This window comes from Rousettus aegyptiacus, unplaced genomic scaffold (assembly GCF_014176215.1).
Source record: "Rousettus aegyptiacus isolate mRouAeg1 unplaced genomic scaffold, mRouAeg1.p scaffold_m13_p_1, whole genome shotgun sequence".
Lineage (NCBI taxonomy): Eukaryota > Metazoa > Chordata > Mammalia > Chiroptera > Pteropodidae > Rousettus > Rousettus aegyptiacus.
The window spans coordinates 81,153,465-81,167,118 of NW_023416284.1; the positions used below are offsets into that span (position 1 = coordinate 81,153,465).

The following is a 13,654-nucleotide window of genomic DNA, read 5'->3' on the forward strand; positions in this document are numbered from 1 at the left end:
CTCAGTCCAACCCCGTTCTCCACTGCTGCTATCCCTGATCTAAGTTACCATCATCTTTTACCTGTGTTGTTTCAATGTCCCCAAATGGTCTTCCTACTTCCCCTCTTGGCTCCCTTCAGTCTATTTGTTGCACCCCAGTCAGAGTGTAATGATCCTAAAACCTAAGACAGATCATGTAATTCATCTGCTCAATTCCCACAGTGGCTTCTTATTTAACTCAGAAGAAAATACAAAAATCCTTCTCTAGGCCTATAAGAGTCTCTGTGCAAAAAAAAAAAAAAAAAAAGGCTATTTGATCTGACTCCTCTACTCCTTAACCTCATTTCCTCCTCCTTCACTCTGCTCCAACCACACTTGCCACCTTAGGGTTGCTGGAAGATGTCAGGTGCCATCCTATTTCAGAGCTTTTCCACTTGGTCTCTCTTCATAGATGCTCTTCCCTCAGATATCCGTATGGCCACCTCTTTTACTCTATTCTGTCTCAACTGAAAGGTCACCTTGTCAGAGTGATCCTTGATGACTATTCTATAGAATAAGAGTATCCCTATCATTACTATCTGCTTACCTTACTTTGTTTTTACTCTTTACCGTATAGACACCATCATCCGATGAAGTTGTAAGATGTCAACAACATGGGTGTGAGCAACATCTACTACAATGGTAAATGGCACCAGTGACTTCATCATCCTCAGCCAGTGAAGGCCTGGGTGTGGTCCTCCACATTTTTGACAGGTTTGCTACCAGTCTTGGAGCAATTTACAACTCAGAAGCTAGGGGTTCTAGCTTCTTGCTCTTAGCCTTGAAATTTTATTTTATTCATTTGCCATCCCTGGTTTTGCTGACAATAGCAATAAGACAGCCCCACCTCCTTTCTTTAAACACTGAAATTTTCTGGTATTCGCTGGGCTAATTGTTGATGCACCCTACAGGGAATCTGGAAATTGATGATATGACCAGATAATTGAGTCTCAACTCTCTTAAATAAACTCTTTCCTCCTTTCTCTTATTCTTTCTTTAACTGTTTATTATCACTCATGTGCCAAGCACTATGTTATACATTGGGAATATAGTGATAAAAGATATCTAATTTAAAAAATATTTTTGATAAGTATTTTAAAAAGGCTGAACCATAATCCTTGAAAAAATACATACGATCATTTTAGCTTAGACTCTGCAAATTTCTCTGATTTTAGCCTGTGTGTCTAAGATTGGATCTTGTGATCTGAGGAAGAGAAGTGACTGTATAGGAAATAAGATCCTTAAAGGGGTTGCCATCCAGATGTTAGATCAAAGAGTTTATATAATTCATTCATCCAAGGAGCTGAACTTCTGAAGTCCTATCCAAGTCTTGATGCCTTTGAGGTTTGTCTGTTACCATGCAAAACTTGGTATGTGTCATTCCATGTAAATATTATGCAACAATTTGAAAATGAACACCAGATTGAAAGACATAATAACAGTGTCTAGTACTGCTGAGCCCCACCTTTGTGAGTAGAGGTTACCAAAGAGACCGCACTGAATGAACAACAGCCCACAGACTAGACTGTATATATGACTGGGCTAAATTCTGCTGCTATTTCCAGAGCATTCTGCTTTTCAAAAACATTCCTTGAGTCCAACCAGGCTGCTATACTTTCCTGATTTATTTTCTACAGTTGCTTCATTTATTGTTTTTCTCTTTATTGACTATTGTTTGACATGGTATTTCTATACATCTTCATTAAAGTATTTTTTTTTATGCCCTCATTTTCTACTCTAAATCGACATGTTTGGAGATCATTTTTAAATAACTTCCGTGCTTTTGATATTTTCAGGAGTCACCACAGACTCAGTTAATAATATGCAATGACTTTAATCTAACATCTTTTCAATGAATTTCTGAGCCTTCAGCTTATAAAATATTCAATCTGCTTACAAATATATATTTTTAATTGCTGGTTTGTTTGCAGATGCATACCTAGTCCCATACAAAGAACTAAGAACATGCTGAGTTTAGAACTCTCTCTTATAAAGCCCCATCACTGCTACATTTTAAAAGAAATGTAGAAATATATAGGTAGAGCCACATATATTGACATAAACTCAGTAAAAAATAGAAATTCTTCAGAAACATGATTTATTTCATTTATTTCATAAATAGTGTATATACAGAGCTCTACCTTATTCTTTTTAATAATTGCATAGTTTTCCCATTGTATGCATGCACTATAATTTATTTCAACAAGCCCACAATATTTGAGTTGTTTCTACTTTTTTGTAATTTGTAAATAATGTTACAATTAACACCCTGAGGAACATATCTTTGTATATCTGAATAAGTATTTCAATAGGATAGATTCCTAAAAGTGTTATTTTTGGTTCAAAGGCAAAATACATTAAAGCTATGATAGGTAGTGCTAAAAAAAATCATTTCCACATTTTTGCCTCTATTAGCATTTTTTAAATTTATTTTTTAAATTATAGTTGACATATAATATTATATTAGTTTCAGGTGTAATGCTTAGTGATTAGACATATATATACCAAAGTTATCATCATGATATCTAGTACCTATCTAAACCCATATGTAGTAATTACAATATTATCGACTATAGTCCCTAGGCTGTACTTGGGTATAAGCATTTTTAATCTTTTCCAATTTGAGGTGTCAAAAACCATATTGTTTAAATTTGCATTTATTTGATTAGTAAAAAGTCTGAATATCTTTTATAGTAAATATACATTTACTGACCATTTTTATTTCATTTGAAAACATGAAATTCTGGCTCATCATTTATCAATCATGTGACCTGATATCCCAGAGCCACTTTCTCATCTGTAAAATGCACGCGATTAAACCTGACTTATAGGGCTACTAAATTAGATACAATATGTGAAATACCTGTGCAGGGTTGATGCTCAGTAAATATCCATGTTCCCAACCCCATGAGTTTTTTTTTTAACAATACAGCAAAGACACATAAAACTTTATTTTCAGCAACTTTTTCATAAATTTATATGCCAGGAGACTAGTAATGATAAAGATTACAACAACAACAACAACCACTTTAAATATATATATTGGCTTCTCACCTGAAAAGGGATAATTTACCATGTATTTCCCCTCTTAAAAACCAGCTAGCAGACTTCCATTCTATTCTATGGTTGTGTTTGCTGGTTTTCTGCCTCCTAGTTAATTGATGGTAGTATTTTATATTCTACAGCAGTGTCATAAAAGTCTCCTGGGAAGATATTACTAAATAAACAATTGTAATTTAGTGTAATAAGTGTTGTGATAGGGTAACATGAAAGATAACTAACCAAATTTCGGTAGAGAAACATTTCCTTTGCTAATGGGACATGAGGTCTAATCACAACCTGAAGAAGTAGCCATGTGCGATGGGTATAAAATGCTCCATGGAAAGTGAAAGTATGTTTATAGGCCATGGGGCAAGATAAAAGGAAAAATGGGTTTGGAGGAAGGCAGGTGTGAATGATAGGAAGCGAGGAGCCAGCAAATCGGGTCCTTCAGCCCGAGGGACATTATGCTCTTAGACACTCAGTCTAAGAGATAAGACTGTGGGTACTTAGAAAGTTTTGAGGTGTCTCATGCCCAAGACTTTCCTCTACTCTTTTTCCTCCTATCCCTGTTACAAGTGAACTCCTTCAAACTTCGTTGCTTTTGGGGGCAGTGGAAGCGGGGAGAGCAGAAGAGCTATTTTCAGAGCCATTACATTTAGGAAAGGCCTCAAATTTTACTTTTCTCATCCTCTCTAAATGAGATTACACGTACACTCACAGAGACATTCTGATAAGACTGGATAGTGAGATGTCACAATTTTTATAACCTTATTTTGCATTTATTTTTAATTTGGCAGAACTGAAAGTAACCTGAGTAACTATTTTGACCTACGGCTCTGATTGAACTTGATTAGGTAACAAGTGATAACAATGGGTAAAACAGATATAGTTTGCTGATATTTTTCTCTTGTAAATAATATAATTTACTTAGGTTAAAATGCAAGTCATTATAAGATCCTTATTTTATAATGTTTCTGTTCTTCAGCATCCCCGTTTCTATCTTGCACACTTGTTGCCACTTAGGTACTTATGATCCCAAACATCAAAGCACATTGCAGGTGACACTCTTGCTTTGCGATAATACATACACACAGCAAATCCTTATTTTGACTGGATATAGGTATTTTACATAAGGAAAATACCCAAGTAACTAAGGATTAATGAACCTTCGAGAAAAACATTTAAACAGTTTTAACCATTTTGAATGAAAAATTTTCTGAAATATAGAATTTGCTTTCTTATATTCCTATACTGAAATCCCTTACTGTCCTCCATGACTCAAGATAATAATCGTGAATGGCAATGACTAAATTTTGGTGGAAGGGAATGATGCCTGGGTGAGACTTTCGATTTCTTCTCAAATACTATCTACTGCTTTAAGAATATTGTCTCTTTCTCGTGTTGTCTCTCTGTTTTTCAAAGTCTCTGTTTCTTTTCTCCCTGGTTTACACCCTCCCCCATGGCCTTTTTTTATTCTGACTATGTGAAAATAAAGATAGCCTAAAGGAAAACTCCCACATTTAAAGGGTCAGGGTTTCAAGGCAGGGGTATTTTATGACACTTATTTAGGCTTTCAAGATCTTTCATAGGTTATTTCCCATTCTTAACTATTTTCTGAATAGTTATATATATATTCCAGCAACATAATGCACCTAGCTGAGACAGATGTCCTACTATGGTTAACTATATAGATATGTACAACATAAAAACCCTACCAAAGAAACACATAATTGAAGAAGAAAGGACTGACATTATAGATAATTCCTGAATAAGTACATTTGACTATGGATGGAGAAATTACTTTTTTTGACTAATTATAAAAGTGATTGCTTAATGGAAAAAAATATGGAAAATTAGAATAAAGGAATACATACTTGAAATATGACTAAAGATACTACTCAATAATTTTGGTGTGTTTTATTGGTATACACACACACACACACTCATATCTGTGTGTGTGTGTGTGTGTGTGTGTGTATTTTCTCTTTGATAGAAAATACATATTTTCTATCACATTTTCTCTTTGATAGAAAATATGTATGTTGGTGTATATATACACCTATTTTAAAAGTGGTACGTGTAGATTCTGATGTTTGTCCTGTATTTTTAGCTAAGAATATAATGTAAACATTTTTTCCCTACCAAAAAATATTCTGGCATCACAGAATTTATAATGTCAGCATTTGTGTTCCATTAATGAACATCTTATAATTTATATAACTAATACTTGGTTGTTCAATATTTTAATTTACTTTCCCCAATTTCCCTACCCCTCTTCTCTGGCTACCATGAATAAAGTTGCAGAGAACATCTGCTCAAGCACATCTATTTGAACATCTGTGGTTAGTTTCATAGAATATAGTCCTAGAAGTGAAATATCTGAGATAAAGTAAAGGCAAAGTTGCATAGTTTTAGAGATATATTCTTAAGTTACTGCCCAAAGAGACTGTGCAATTTATATTCCCAACAGTGGCATATGCATATCTGCTTTTCCACATCCTTATTCACACTGATTCATAGCATTCTTTTTAACCCATTTCCCATTTTCCAGAGAATATGACTGGTAGCACTTGTAGCTGCAGTGTTTACCCAGAGATAACTCACAGATTACAGTACTAACCTTACCCCCAAAGTTTGTCATGAAATATCTCACATCACTCTAGTATATTGATAATCTCTGGAAACAAATGACATTATTCTATTTATAGCATTCTGTTTTTATAAATGGTATTTCCATTTATAAAATATAGTAATTCTTGATGGCTGAAAATGTTGAATTGTAGAAAATGTAGCATTTCTATGCATAATGCTAACATTGTTCTTGGATAGTTGTTAGCCAAAGATTTATTTGATGAATCAATTTAGGTGTACACTTCTGTTACATTAGGATGAGAGAAAAATTCTGTTTAGAAATAACTTCAGGAACAGTTTTTATATTTATTTTCACATTGAAAAGCAATCAGATTTGCTTCAGCTTCAAAGAGTGTGTTTATATAAAATTTAATTAATGCCGACAGGGAGTTATACTTTTTTTTTTCTAAACAGAAAATGGGTTAATTCTTGCCAATCTACGTATACAGTTTTCAGTCTTGAGAAATGACATACTGGAAAGCAGCGTATAATGATTATTTCACTGACTGAGTTTTATTTATTCCATTCTCAGAAAGAAGAGGAAATCACCTCTTAGAATCAGGTCCACAATGATGCAGATAGGCTGTCTTTGGGTATAGGCCCCCACAAGTTTGGGTCGATTATATTGCTTGAGAATCTTGGCTTCTTGTAAAAGTTCTGTTTTCAGTTCCTGAGGAAGATCCTCTCTATATGCTCCAATAGCCACATCAGTCCCATCCTTCGGTATGCTCCCATGTACTCCATCAAAATTTCCCTTAATCAGCAATTCTCCCAATATGACAGCCTCATGACTGAGAACCCATCCTCCATCATCTCACAATTCTGGAGGTGCTGGCAGACAAAACATCTGGTGTCTGGTGAGAACTCTTTCTGGTTTGTAGACAAATGCTTCCTTTTTGCATCCTCCCATGGCAGAGAAACCTAACCCCATAAATTTTGTTCCTGTCAGCTATGACAGGAACATTTAAAATGTAAGATTACCAACAAGTCAAATGTAAAGTTTCAGCTTACTTAAAAAAAAAACTTCCAAATTTCTTTGTAATTGCAAACTTCTTACATACAAGTTTATCAAGATCTTAGAGAATGAGTTTAAAATTACATTCTCTGTATGAGAGCTAGCCTCTGTGCATCTTAAAGTTAATGTTAATGTTGAAAATGATGTTTATTAAAAAAAAACCATGCTGCATAATAAATATTAGAGTCCATAAATCATTTAAGTGCAGAAAGAGGTCAGCCATGGTCTAGGGAGTGGATCAGGGAGCTTTCGTATATACGATAGATTCCTTGTAATTCATCTTTTCCAAGAAGGCTTTCAAACATTTATATGGAATAGTCTACTGGGGGAGAAAAAAATGGTACCTAATATGTTGATAGTATTTATTTGATATCATGTGATGAGTATGGCATTTTTATCTCTATGGTCTCTCTCCCCCCCTAAACATAACCCTTATCTAATCATTAGAAAAGCATCAGACAAATCCCAATTTAATTCTACAAAATACCTGATCAGTATTCCTCAAACTGTCAAGGTCATCAAAAATAAGAAAAGTCTGAGAAACCATCACAGTCCAGAGGAGCCTAAAGAGGAATGAAGACTAAATGTAATGTGAAAAAAGACCTCAGGAGAAAACCAAGAAAATTAAAATAAAGTATGGATTTTAATTTATAATAATGTATTAATGTTGACTCATTAATTGTAACACATGTATCATACTTAAAGTAAAATGTTCATAATAGGGGAAACTAAATATAAGGTATATAGTAATTCTCTATTGCTTTCACAATTTTTCTGCAAATTTAGAGTTGTTCTAAAATAATGTTCATTATTTTTTTAAAAGTTTCCTTAGATTGCTATTCATTCTACTTCCACTTACTATCCTAAAAAACAATAATAAAACTTCCCCAATATACCTGGAAAAAGAGTATACTTTCAAGGTTAAAGTCCCGGCCTTAATCATCAATATTTAATTTTCTCCAAATGTGTCTCATATATTGGTATCTCTCCATCTGGATTGCCCACTGCTTTTTTGGCTTATTTCAATGAGGAGCACCAGTGGATGCTCAATAAGTACTTACTAATTGATAGAGTGATGCAATGATTAAATCTTCATTAAGTAAATTCTGAATTCTAATAAAACTGGAGTTCTTGTCATTAAATAAATTTATTCTATAAGAAACCCACCTACAGACTGAGCTATGAGGCAACAGCAATGATTAGCCTGCACGTGTGTATGTGGCCCATTCTGCTCACATTTCCACTCACACGTGACAACAAATCAGTCCAGGACATAGACTGCAAGTCTTATTCTCTGTGCCTGCAAATTTTGGTTGGGTATGACATGATCTTAAATATAACCAATGAGTTCAGACAGGAATCATTGATTCAACAGTTTAAAACAAGCAAGCAAGCAAACAAACAAAAGCACATCGACTCTCAGCAAGATAGTATGCTAAGAACTTGCCAGCATTTTATTTAAATTAATGAACCAAATTATTTATCTGACTGAGTAACTGGCTAACATACATTTGCACATTCACATGAACGCATATTCCCAGCCAATTTGGCATGTTATCCACCTACACATTCCAGAGTATTGTACTGTTTGTAGAGCATGTGGAATATAGAAGAATATCAAGTTCATGTCTCATGTGCGCATGTGTGTGTGTATGTGTGCACATGAGTGGATATGTGTGTATATTGGTGTGATGTTAAATTATTAATAAAGTTGAGCCAGAGGAAGGAAGAAGGAGAAGTATCTTATATTTAGTGGTCTTTCCAAATCAATTTTAATGAAATTGTTGCTTAGTGTTTTCTTTTATGTTGATAATGAAAATGATGGAGGTGATGACTGAGTGCAGACTTTTCAGGTCCTGGCGATAGTAACAGAAGGAACCCAGCAGGCCTGCCCACTCATGTTGTTAATTAAAGTATTTTCACGTTCTCCAAGGTGTAATGCACTCTGGGCATTGAGCCCCAGGGAGGCTTGTGCAGTTTAATGATCACACATTCAAATAAATACAGTGGGGGCTACTGGAGAAGAGACCACTCCCCCCACCTCATTAACAGCTGCAATGCTTTGCAAATATCTGAAATGCACTGGCCCCATACCTTATGAATAATAAATATTAGTCAGGCTCCCAACTGCTCAGTGGTTCAAGGTAAGACGGACCCCTACCTGCTAGGGAGGGGGACTGACATTTGCAGCTCAGAGCTGCCTTGATTGCATTCACTAAGTGTTTCTTGCCAAAGCAGATTTCCTCCAACTTATTACACCCCTTTGTCTGAACTGCACTGTAATTCTCATTAGTTAGCACTGTTAACAAGTTCGTCTGCATATGAAAACTAGAAAGCTTCACAAAGCTGAATTTGAGTTGACAGAGGATGTATCTGCACAAACTGAAATCATCTTGAGGATCTCAAAGCCTCAGAGAAAAATGCATTTTAAATACTAAACATCCTTTCAAATTGCTAAACTAAATTATACATGTCTTCCCAATACTTCAAATTTCAGCTGACAGAAAACAAGAATAATTTTACTTTAGAGAAATATATAGTCAAAATATATAGTAAAAAACATCAAAGATAATGCCAGAATTTTGACACTTCCAGGTGTTTTTAGAAGATTTTACTTCTATTTTAGTTAGGATAAAATGAACACAACATAAGTTAATAAGAACAACAACCGCATTTTATTATATATTACATTTCTTAAAGTGCTATATATGTATGTAAACCTCATTTAATCCTCATAACAGCTTATATAAGATAGACAGTTATTAGTTTTATTGTATAAATAACAAAACTGAGGCTCAGTAAGGTTAAAGAACTGGCCCCAGATCACATGGTGTGTGTTAGAGATTGTCCTCAAATCCAGGTCTTCTGACTCTAAGGGTGTTTGCCATGACGACCGTGCTTTATACTGGATAGCAATTTACGTATTTCAGCCTTTTGCTTCAGTGAATACCAACTCTACATCTTTGATATTCAACTTTGTAAAGAACCCTGTCATATCTATAGCATGTAAAGACTTAACTTTCTTTGACATGTATTTGGTTAGTTGTGAAATAGCTTGCTGTTCTAAGCTAAAATGTTTAAGTTAGCAAAATATCAATTTTGCTGAGTCATTCACTTACCAAGAGCTTGAATTAATAAGTACTAGTTGAGGTGGTCATAGTGATACGATAGCCCTTAATATATGAAAGACACACCAGATGCTCACAAAGAAGGGGATAGAGGCCAGAGAAAGAGGAAGAGTAAGAGGGTCCTGTTCCATCTCCTCCACTTGTTCCTCCCAAAACAAGTAGAGTTAATGACTGTGATCACGATATCTTGTAATTGTGCAATATTTCTGTGTGTTATTTTTGTGTGCAAAAAAACCTTTTATGGTTGGTGATATAATTTAAGCCTCACAAAATCCGTAAATAATAGGAAGATACATTATCACCCTCACTTATGGATGCAGCTGAGCCATAATTCACATGTGAAAAAACCTTAGTTACTTCTCCCTTCCCTATGCATTAACTGACTTATCCAAGGGCACACACAGTGTATCAGAGGAATGGCTTGAATCCAGCACTTCTGATTTCCAGTCTCACCCATTTTCTACCAATACTGTCTTCTCACTCATGGTTGGGTAGAGAATCCCCCAAATGTGCTCATACCTTATGTGGGTACCAGGGCTGGCTGGCCCAAGGTCTGGCTGTGATCCAAGGTCTGGCTGTTATCTCAGGCCTGGCTGATCCAAGGCCTGACTGGCCCAAGGTCTGGCTGGTCCAAGTTCTGGCTGTGATCCAGGTCCGTGGCTAGGAATAGGATCCCAGATTTAGAAAATATGTAAACATACTTCAACTTATTGCATTACACATGTGTGGCTGAAGGTCAACTATTGTATTCTGCTATGTAAGGAGTCATTCAGTCCCCTGGAGAGCAGAAGGGGAGCACAAGAAAGGAGAGCAAAAGAAGTGCGCGCAATACCGCTCGCCCCTGCGATAGAACTGTACTTCCCAATGAAAGTGTACTCTGCACAATAAAGTTGGTGCCTGCCGTTTCATTTTCATGTCTGCCTCTTGTGCATTCTTCCAACTGAACGTCTCACCATCGAACCTTCCCTTCTCTATCAGCAGTACCGCTGACATAGTGTAGCCGACACAATCCGCCTGGCCCTGACACCTTAGTCTCACAAAAACATTACTTTATAATACTCATCTGGGCAAAGTATATGCAAATAATATTGTACTTGTCTGTTGGTAGGGCAAAGTGGCCTCAACACATTTGTGTCCTCATTGCCTCCTGGAGGGTTGCCAGATAAAATATAGGATGCTTGGTTAAATATTTATGTATAAGTATGTCCTGTGATATATTTGGGGTATACTTATAATAAAAAAAATTACTTGTTGTTTATCTGAAATGTGAATTTAACTAATTTTCCTATGTATATATTTGCTAAATTGAGCAACCCTACTCTATGGGTCTGGGCTCTGCCTGCCCTCGGGCTACCTTGGACACCAGTGTCTATTCTCTTTACATCTTTCAGGTAAATGGTGGGCATTGTAGGACAATGGTTCTTCTGGGATTCTCACACTATGTGGAGGAAGGGATTTATAATCTTTAAAAGCCTTGTTAGCAATGTGGGCTCCCAATTCTGATATTAGCATTTTTGCTCCGTGGGGCTTCCTCAGGAAAAGAAGGTGATAAGGGTATTGGGTCTTAATTCCTTTCTCCATTTTCAAAATCATATTGTTACTCAGCTCCTAATATCTATAAGACTCTGTACAAGCAACTGATATCTCTATGAAGAAAACTTTAACCCTTGAGTATCTTTGATTACATTCTATATTCAAACAATGTTTACATTCAAACAATGTTAAGGAAGAAATAGTTTCAATGTAGAACTTAACACAGGAGTAAAATTTCCTAAAAGTGAGAATAAAATAAAAGCAGCTAAAATAGTGATGATCAGTAATAACCAATTAACAATGAGATTAATAAGATGCACATCTAAAATTTTACAACAGGTAAGTAATAAGACATTTACACTTTAATAGACTTTTTTTGTTCTTTACGCCATTTGGTAGAATTTTTTTTAAATTAGATTTAGACCATTTCTCTTTTTATCAGAGGTAATAATTGTATAGCTTAAATGAAATCTTGTGAGAGTAGATTTCTTCTGACTTTTCTGACTCTAGTATGAATTGCACTATTCATACATAATTAACACTTATTTGCACCGTTAACAAATTCATCACCTACAACTCTTTATACAAAATCTAAGGCTTTGCAAAGCTAAATTCGAAAGGTCAGATGGTATAGATGCACATACTCCCAAATCATCTTAGAGGGTCTGTAGCCTGGAATAATACTCGTGTAAAAATTTTAATACTACCAAACTGCTCAACTCAGTGTGATTAAGTGATCTCTCACAGATTTCTTTTCAGTGGAGAGCGAGCAGAGATGGCGTGAGGACAAGTCGATGAGATACAACAGTAATGCGAGGATTCTGGAGTCAGTCAGATGAACACAAGTTTCATTGCATGCTAGTTAGGTGACCTTGAGTTTGTTTCTTAATCTGCCCATACTTCAGTTTTCTCTTCTATAAAGTGGGAATAAGAAAAGCAACTGCCTCTTTGTAGCAGTTTTGGAGATGAAATGAATTATCATTTGTGAAGGGCTTAAAAGAATATCTTCCATATAGTAACTGATATGAAAGTGTTTATAGGATGTGGTATATATGTTTGTTAATTAAATAAAAGATATATACATATATGTATGTATCTATAATATATAGTGTCTGTATGTGTGTATACATGTTTTTAAATAATTTTTAATAAAACCCAGCACCCAGTGTAACAATGGAAATTCTCCCACTCCCAATGGCATTTTGGCTCATTGACCGAAATGTAAAGAAGCAGCTGTAACCACCTGGTAGACACAACCAGAGATAAGAAAAAAATTGCCAGAGGGGCAAAGCATCTCCCTAGATATGTAGCCTAAGTGCCTCAAACTGATACAATGTTTGTACTCACCACAGGCAGAGCACTGCCATCTTCCTTCACAGGCTGGCAAATACTCAAGAGGTCTCAAGATGTATAACTCAGTGAACACCGGGCTGTGGTAGTCTTATTTCCAGGCAAATGAATGGTTTGCAGCTTCTGCAAAGGGATCTGCTCCCAACCCCAGGGGTCACAGCAGCCTCTTTACTGCAGAAAATCCCCGTAGCTGACATGTCCAAGCCTGCAAGTCCTTTTATCATTAACTGGGAGATATTCTACCCACCGCTCAGACACCTTTCCAAAAATAAATTCATGCTGTTTCTTATGTGTGAGAAAGAAGTATCCATGAACTGCTGCTCCTGCCTGGGGTTTACTATGGACTTGAAAAGTATGTATGTGGGGTGTGTGTGTGTGTGTGTGTGTGTGTGTGTGTGTGTGCGCGCGCGCGCGCGCAAGCACGTGCACGCATTTTTTCCTTTGCTTATATTTCTGTGCTTTTCTCATCTGTATGCATTTGGTCCTTGCCTAGCTGAGGTTCTAGTTTTTAGAGGCATCTCCCAAAGTCTTCGCAAACATCTGATGAAATCAGGAGGCTCTTGCTGCATGTTTTGTTATGCTTCCACTACATGAACAGCAGGAAGTATTCATCAGTAAGTCTGCCATCCCCCTAATATAGGCTCAGAACAATGGCCAAGAGTCTGGTTAAAAAGGACTAGGGAGACTCTCAAAGCAAACAGGACTCACAGTCACAGTTTTACTGGAAGATGTATAAACAATTACAGTGCTCTGACTCTTGCAAAATCTAGGCTCCAGAACCAATACCTGTCTACCCATTGAAAGAGTCAGCAGCTTGAGGTTATCCTAAATGTAGCTATAGCTAGATGGCTTTCTCTGCAATTTAGGGGAAATCCCCTCTTACAATAATGGCAGAACGAGGCTATAAGTATTCCCTCTCAAATGTTTGGCTGACTTC

General features: G+C 36.0%; 1 long non-coding RNA gene across 1 annotated transcript; it reads left to right on the forward strand.

The window, feature by feature from the left end:
* The first annotated feature begins 667 nt into the window (after nucleotides 1-667).
* On the forward strand, nucleotides 668-6,632 carry LOC107518906. The gene is made up of 2 exons (XR_001598979.2): nucleotides 668-732; nucleotides 6,224-6,632. It is a non-coding gene; the product is annotated as an uncharacterized LOC107518906 (long non-coding RNA).
* The last annotated feature ends 7,022 nt before the right edge of the window (nucleotides 6,633-13,654 follow it).